This window comes from Hibiscus syriacus, unplaced genomic scaffold, assembly GCF_006381635.1.
Source record: "Hibiscus syriacus cultivar Baekdansim isolate YM2019G1 unplaced genomic scaffold, ASM638163v2 tig00110500_pilon, whole genome shotgun sequence".
Lineage (NCBI taxonomy): Eukaryota > Viridiplantae > Streptophyta > Magnoliopsida > Malvales > Malvaceae > Hibiscus > Hibiscus syriacus.
In genome coordinates, this window is record NW_024062762.1 from 2,663,322 (window position 1) to 2,671,839 (window position 8,518).

Below are 8,518 nucleotides of genomic sequence, written 5' to 3' on the forward strand. Positions count from 1 at the left end.
GAATTTGTGATTTATACAGATTGTGATTGATTTGTGATCTAAGCAAGTCAAATAGAAAAGGGGTTTATTATGGACAATAGTGGGGCACAATATTCGGAAATTTATAAAGTGTCAAGGTGAGTGCAATACATGCATGAAATTATGCATGGATGTTTTATACATCATCAGGAAGACTTACGATAAGTCGACCTTGTTTATATCAGCATGATATTATGTCATATTTTTTTTTATAAATTTACATGACATTGATATGTCATAGTATGAAATTATAATGCATTGATTATGGAAATGTGATATTTTACCATAAATGTTATTTCGAGTATGAACTGCCCAATGTTAAATTATGATAATATACTTTACCATGGATGGATCGAATAAAATAGACTATATGCCCAAGTAAGTCATTGAGGGACAGGGTATAGTTGGCATGCCATAGAGTATAGCAGCTGCAAGTTTATAATAGCACTATAGTGTGTAAGGACACTAAGTGCAGGTTTATGTCCGGATTAGCACTATAACGTAAGCTTAGTGTAGGTGGTGGGCACGACTTTATGTGTATGGTCCGGATTAGCACTATGGCGTAAGCTTAGTGCAGGTTTAACACTACGGTGTATGTATTTTACTCAAATACCCAGGGTCCTCAAGGTTTAATATTGGGCTATGGACTATGGTTTATGGTTTATGGGTTAATAAATGGTAACTAGGAAAATAAGCTTACGAGCTTATGGAATAATGGCAAATATATGGATAAAATAAGCTTACGAGCTTATAGACTAAATGGTAAGTATATTGGTAAAATAAGCTTACGAGCTTATGGATTAAATGGTAAGTATATTGGTAAAATAAGCTTACGAGCTTATGGGATAAATGATATGTATATTGGTAAGAAAGTTGTATTATTTTGATCATGATAAATATTGGATATGCTAGTAACATGATTAAATGGCATTTTGATTTTTACATTGAAAATCATGCATGAATTGTATTGCACTGTTTATTGTTTTAATTGCCTTACTAAGTATATACTTAGCGTGTGATGATGTTCACACGTAGGTAAAAAGCCAGTAGTGGAATAAAGAGTTCAAAGTGACATCAAGCATCGGGGAGTATATTTCAATATCAGTAAGACATCCTATGATGGAATTTGATTTAGATAGTGGCATGTAATTAATAATGTTCAATTTGTTTTGTTGAATAAAGTTGGAAACAAAAATGGAAATTTTATAGTGATGAAATGTTAATTTTTATGTGTTTTATATGTATTTTTCAGAATTTACTATAGTAGATATTATAGAAGTGCATCGATCCACTGTAGCAGTGCATCGATACACATTTTAAGTTCGAAATTTTTGTGTGCATCGGTACACTGTTCAATATTCACGGGTACTGTTCACTGTTATTGTTCGCTATTCACTATTCATGAAAAATCTTTTGTTTTAAATTTGTTATAATTAAATATAATTTATATGATATGATATTTTTATAATATTATTTACCATTTTAAAGAAAATAAATTTTAAATCACTTATGAATTGGAAAATGGTTTTAAAAATTCGGATAACATCTATAATCTTTATAGGGATAATTATACGGGTTATGGGTGTTACAAATGCTTTATCTTGGAGCTTCATCCTTGAAAATTATACCCGTCAAACGCTCTGTAACCTAACTTAGTTAATGCCCTGAGGTGTTGAAGTCATGCATTACTTCTTGATGATTATTGGTAGAACGATAGTAAATAAGACTCTACTACTGGATTACTTCTCAGATCAATAGATCACATCTTTCTAGTCTTGAATGTTGCATGATCTTCAAGCAAGTTTTCTTCTTGTACTTTCTGAACTTTTTTTAGCCCTCGATGCATGTCTGTGTACGTGACTACTTGATTGAAAACTTTTATCTCTCATTGTGAAAATTTTCACTTAAATATCCCCTTTCAGATAAACACTTTCGTATTATGTCATGTCGATGAAATGCAATGCAACAAAATGTTAAAAGATGCTATTTAAAGATAAATATAACACCTACCCCATCATGGTATCTACCCGAGCATGTTTTTATTAAATAACAATCCTACCCATACATGTTTTCTACCCGGCATGAATTATTTTCAAGAATTTGATCCTAACAGCATGGTATCTAGTTCGCAGCTTTCATTCAAAAAGAAAATATATTCTATGAATTTAATGCAAAATGTAAAGGTTTAGAATCGTTCCTCCTTCAAGTACACTTATTTTGGTGCCTACTAACTGACAAAGGTTCTGTATGGCTCTACCTAGGGTGACCATTATATGGTTCACTATATGCGTGGTTTTGGCTTTATCAAGGAAAGGTACTTGAATTGTCCTCGCTTTCAGTGCCCCCCTTGGGCTGCCAAGCCCTAAATCCTCACCCATTATAGACTTAAATGGATCGAGTTCAATTCGAGGGAATTTACTTCCTTATAACCAGACGAGGAATAAATCCCTAGGAAGGTATAAGGCATGCGTAACCCAGAGGTTATTTGCTAAGGATCATACGAAGAATAAATTTTTACGAGAGCAAAACGTTCACCCCTACTTACATAGGACGAAGCTCGGGTATAGAGCTTATGTCATGCAAATGCATGTAAGGTGTGCGAGTCGAAACATACAAACCTTTGACTCAAAAAATGGAAAAGTCTCGGCGGAAACTTTAACAAAGCTGAAATCATAAATTAAAACATCAGTATGACAATTTAAACAATAAAGAAATTAGATAGAACTTCAATAAATGGATCATAAGCTAACTATATACTCGAACTTATGATTTCCAAAATTACGACAATGTATAAGCGACTTAAAGCCTAACTCTCTAACTTCTCCCGGCGGAGTCACCAACCTGTCATATCCATTTTTGAAAAAAATATATATTTTAAAAACAATTATGACTTTATTAAGAAATTTGGGATTTTGAATTATTTTTGCATTGTTTCGAATTGGAGCCGCCATTGACCTTTGGGTTAGGAAGATCGAATACCTAAAAATGTCTTTTAAAATAATTTTAAAAAACTCATTTTAAAGACAAAAACTAGTCTGCTTTACCAAAAAATTATTTTTATGAATTCGGAAATCTATTACGCGTGGGGAAGGATAAACACCCCCACAGCTCCCAAAATTGGTACTTAGTCGCTTATACATTGTCGTAAATGGTGGAAATTATAAATTTGAATAAAAAAATAAATTACGATCCATTTACTGCATATTGATTAATTTATGTCTAATTATTTGTTAGAGAACATTCTTTAATTTGAAAAATAAACCTCGAGATTCGTAATCTTCCATCAGAAAAGCTATTCATTCTATTTCTTATCTGTCAAAGAATATTATCTCCTTAAATTGTTTAAAAATATTAAGTTGACTAAGAAATTAATTTCGGCATTAGTATGAAATAATATGTTACTTTTTTCTAAAAAAAACATAAATTATCAATACTTAAAATTAAATAAAACAATATAAAAATAAAATAAAATATCATAAAAAAATAAAATAAAAATATTACTATCATGTTAATAAATACATAAAAACACTCAAGTTATTTCAAGTTCACTCTTTGCTCGAACGTCGTATCGGATCGCACTGCCTCTGTGAGGTGGTACTTTTCCCCGCCCATTCAATGAATAGTGTTCTTGAAAATATTTTTGAATGTATAAAATATAGGCCATCAAAATTAAGCAAATCGAATCACTTTGTAAATTTAGCAACTACATCCTAAACTAATCAAAGCTTGCGGTAATATTAAAATATCTATTAAATAAATACATACATACATGTAGTATAGTAACATACCATGATAAAATAAAGATCATAAAAAGGCAAAATATTACAGTGATCAAAACAACCAACAAGTAACTTAAAACGAGGCCTAAATCAAACCTAAATGAGATAATAAGGTCTAATATGCAAATAAATTAAATCGAATCTAAACAGTGACTAAAATTGCATGCAAGGCTAGCCTTAAGGACCTGAAACATAAATTTCCATTTTTCACTCAGTATAGTAAAGGACTAAAAAGGAATAAAGTGAAAACCTATAGGCATGATTCGACATTTATCCTAAAACAAAGATAGCGGTCAAAATGTAAATTTCAAAAATAAAGAGGGCAATGTCCAATATTAGCAAAATATATATATCAAACAACAAGATGACTAAAATGCATGTTTAATAAATGTGGGGCTAGAAATAAGAAACGAATTATTTGCCTATAGTGGCTAAAATAGAAATTTACAAAGCCCGAAGACCCCAGAACCAAATTTACCCAAACATCGAAATGCACACTTGCCCCCTTCCGGATTGACGTCGTTCCACGCGTGATATATATGGTTAAAACAAGGTCAAAATCATCCGCCTCCCTTCATTTACCTCTGCCCTTAAACAAATTTGGGAAAATTATTCCAATGCCTCGTCAGAGTTCTTAGGTTTCCAGAAACCGATGAGGTCCCGTCATGACGACCTCCATTGATCAGTTATGACTGCTGCCACCTGATGTCGAAGGAGAGAAAATGACATCGTTCGAAGCCTTTCTTCATCATGTATAAGGATCTAGACTTCGATTTTGAAGAAAATTCCTCAATATCGACAAATTAAGACAGAGACTATTCAACTTTCTTGTCTTTGATCTCATCGTTGAACCGTTAAATCAACTTGATTCCAAGGTATGATGCTCTCCCCAGCCTCCTCTTTTAATTAACCTGTCGGTAAAGACCCGAAGGTAAACTCTCCATCTTTTCTTTTTTTATTTATGTTCTCCAATTTTTTTTTAATCCCCCATTCCCAAATAAATACTTGCATCTCCGATTTTATGGTTCTTTTTCGAGTGGAAATCATGGATTCTTGTAGGGAATGATTTTCTAAGTTGCAATCCCAGATTTAATGGGAATTTAGTGCAATTTTTTATGGGTTTTGGATTGGGTTGGTATTTGATTTATTTAATGTGCTTGGTTGATCTTTTGTACACCATTTGGCCAGATTTGCTGACGACGACTGTTGTGGGGATCTTCAGCGGCGACTAACATAAATAGGGAGACGAGCGGTGAAGCTCACGCACCGGTTGGGTAGTCAATCTTTGCTGGATAGTAGCAGTAGCTGATATATTTAAGGTTAAAACCCTAACTTTTGGGTGATCTGGACCGTTAGATGGATCCATATCCTACGGCTGAGAAGGAGCGGCGACTAGGGTTAAGGGTTAGAAACACTAACTGGGTTTGGGCTCCCAAATAGGTTTCATTCTAGGCCTAAACCGAGTGGTCCATTGCAGTATGATTATTTCCTTGTGGGCTGGTAGCTAAATGGGCTTTAGTTATTGGGCCTCAATTTTGGGCCTACAAAATGTAAAATAAAATATTAATAAAATAATAATAATAATAATAATAACCCCAGACAAAAATGAGTGTCTATGAACAATACATCAATGAATAGATCTTTTTAAATTACCACTTGAACGGATTCATCCAATATTTATATTCCAGTTCTTTTGAAGATCACGAGAGAGGAAACTTTAGAGAAATAAGTTTCCTTGATGTATTTTTGTTTCAATTGAAATATATATTTATCTTTGTACAAGATAGTTGACATCTTATCACTTGAAACCAAATTGTTGAGTCAATATTTTTATCTTAAATATTATCTTTAAACAATCAAGATGCTTTTGAAACACTTCATGAATTCTACTTCAAAGCTCTTCAAGAGTTACAATTCAAAGTATACAACAATTATCATAATTTGATCTTGATATCTTTATAAAGGCACATAAGCAAGCAAACTCTCATTGATTTTAATATACCATATACACTAAGAACGATCCATTCTATCTAAATATTTAAGCAAATATATTTATACAGATTTCGAAAAAGTTTTCAAATGCTTCTAGCATTTTAATCTTTCATGGATAAATATCATTATGTATAAATCCATAAATCATTAGACACATTATAAAATTTTATATAATTACTAGAGTAATAAAATAATTGCATCCACCACAACTAAAAATCTTCATGATTTAAGTCGTATTTTATATCTTACGACTACTCATTTATACCCTACTTGCATTACACATTAGGTCTTTGGACTACTTATCCATGTTTCGAAAGTTGATTTAACTTTACTTAAATAATGGCTTTCCATTTTGGCCAATTATGTTCACATTTATACTCCTAGATAGATTCAATTCATGATCTTCATTTTATTTTTTTTACTTCTATAGAAAAATTGTTTGTAAAATTATTGTCAATAACTTTTATATTTTGGTTTCATTCTTTTCTCGTAATGACATAACTTATCAAGATCTCTCTATTATTTTCACTTTCATTTTTCAGGTCCCTAAAACCCTTCTAGAGTTGTTTTATTAGTTATGTCTTGGGTCTTTTCAAGAGCACCCGCCTCCGTTATATGATCATCATACACTACTTTTCATTTACGAGAATTTTAATCGTTAGAACCGATTCAAATATCATGCTTCGGGCATGGTTTACATTCATTTGCTCTAACATGTTATCATTTTGGGATTTTAATTAAAATTTAGAGCATTTCCAACTTGTATATGAGACTTGATTACTTTCATTAGATCAGTAAATATTTGTAGCAGTTAACTAGTAATAAATTATCTTATGAACTTCTTGTTCACATCACTATGTACGAGGATCTAAATAAAATGATAATTCATTTATATTTTTCATCCAGATGATTCTTCTATTCCTTGATGAAAATAATAAGCAATTCATGTCATAATTGAATCTCAAAAAATTTAACAAAGTAAGACTCGTACTCAATATTTATATATTTATTCTCAATCTACTTCAAATATCAATTTTGTGCATTTGTGGTGGATTAATATGAATATAAAATCTACAAGCAAAAAATTTTATAATAAGAAACATGTAACTTCTGACCAAAAGTCAATCATGAAAAGGAGTATAATTTGCTGGCTTGATGCATATAAGTTCTATATGTAAGTTGTCATATAGATACTAGAAATTTTATTCTCATAGTTTAGCTATTAAAAGGAGGCAATCGATCAATTTTTTTGGTAAACTATTTGTTCATAAATAGTAGGCATTGTGATAGTTATTTCAACTGATATACAATATAATCTTTACAAGCCTAGAATATAAACTCACTCAGTTTATCAAGATAAATAGTCTTAATTGCATAATCAGAAATTTTTCATTTTCAAATCGAGTAAACAATCTCACAAACTACGGGTTGTGAGTTAATAATATATATGTAATTTTTTTCTTGTAGATGCATCTACTGAAACCATATAAAAAAATTCATCTTGTGGGTAAATAAGCCCATATTTCAATCAAATATGCAAGACATCCAATCTCAACTTTAACTAGCTAATAATGTTCTAAATTTTTTTTTGAAAACAAATAACACAAGAGCTTCAAGTTCTTTTGATTAATATTTAAGTAAATCTCAATAATTTTTGCATCATTATTGCTTGGGATGATCTAACCAATCATGCCAACTAATTAAAACCTCAAACTTGTAAACTTCTGATTTACAATAACATGCGATTCAATTTTATTCAAAAACTTGTAAACATATGGTTTACCGTAATATATGTAGTACACATAAAAGAAAATTAGACAATAAGTTTCCTCAAAACTTGAAAATACATTATCCATCATAAGATTATTCATTCGAATAGGAATTTATTTCACTCTTCAGGTGCTTTCAATAAATTTTGTACTACAAAAGTTAATATTAATTTACTATGAGGATTGTGAAAAATAAATACAAATTACAGTAAGTATACCTTAAGGTTGTTCTCACGTAAACTATCATAAACATCAAAACAACCTTCTTTTCATAGTAAAATCACGCAAATAAAAATATCAAATCTTATAAGTAATAAAAAATAGTATTTACTAATTAATCTTTGAATTTTTTACCTTTGATTATTTATGTAAAGAATCATCATAAAAAATCAATAACATAAGTTAAAAGTTCAATAAAATAATAAATTGAAAATTTAATTGTTTCCCTTCCAGAGTTGTGAAGAAATCGATGATCTCCAATTAGGTTAGACTAATAATACCATGATCTTTTTCACCATTCACTTTAGGGAATGAAATACAACCACTATGACAAGACACACAACAGAAAGATATACATATAACACATGCAAATTCAGAAACATTAAACGAGGTTTCAACTTTCTTTGTCCCATTCAAATTAATACATTGAAGAACGATATATAACATTTGCGAATTCGTTCTCAAAAATCATTTATATTCACTTAAAATGGATATAATCTATATAACTATCACATTAAAACATGAACCGAGTGGTAAATAAATTATTATTATTTCTTGATATCCCGAGCTTGAGCACTAGGAATGTCAGGGACAACAATCTAACCCGTTCAATAATTTCATAGCTCTAAATTTGGATCATCAAAACATTGCAGATGAAAAATACAACAGGGACAACAAAAGACCTTGCAGATGAAAAATACTCACTTGACAGTTTAGTAAAACATTGTCAATTTGGATCAT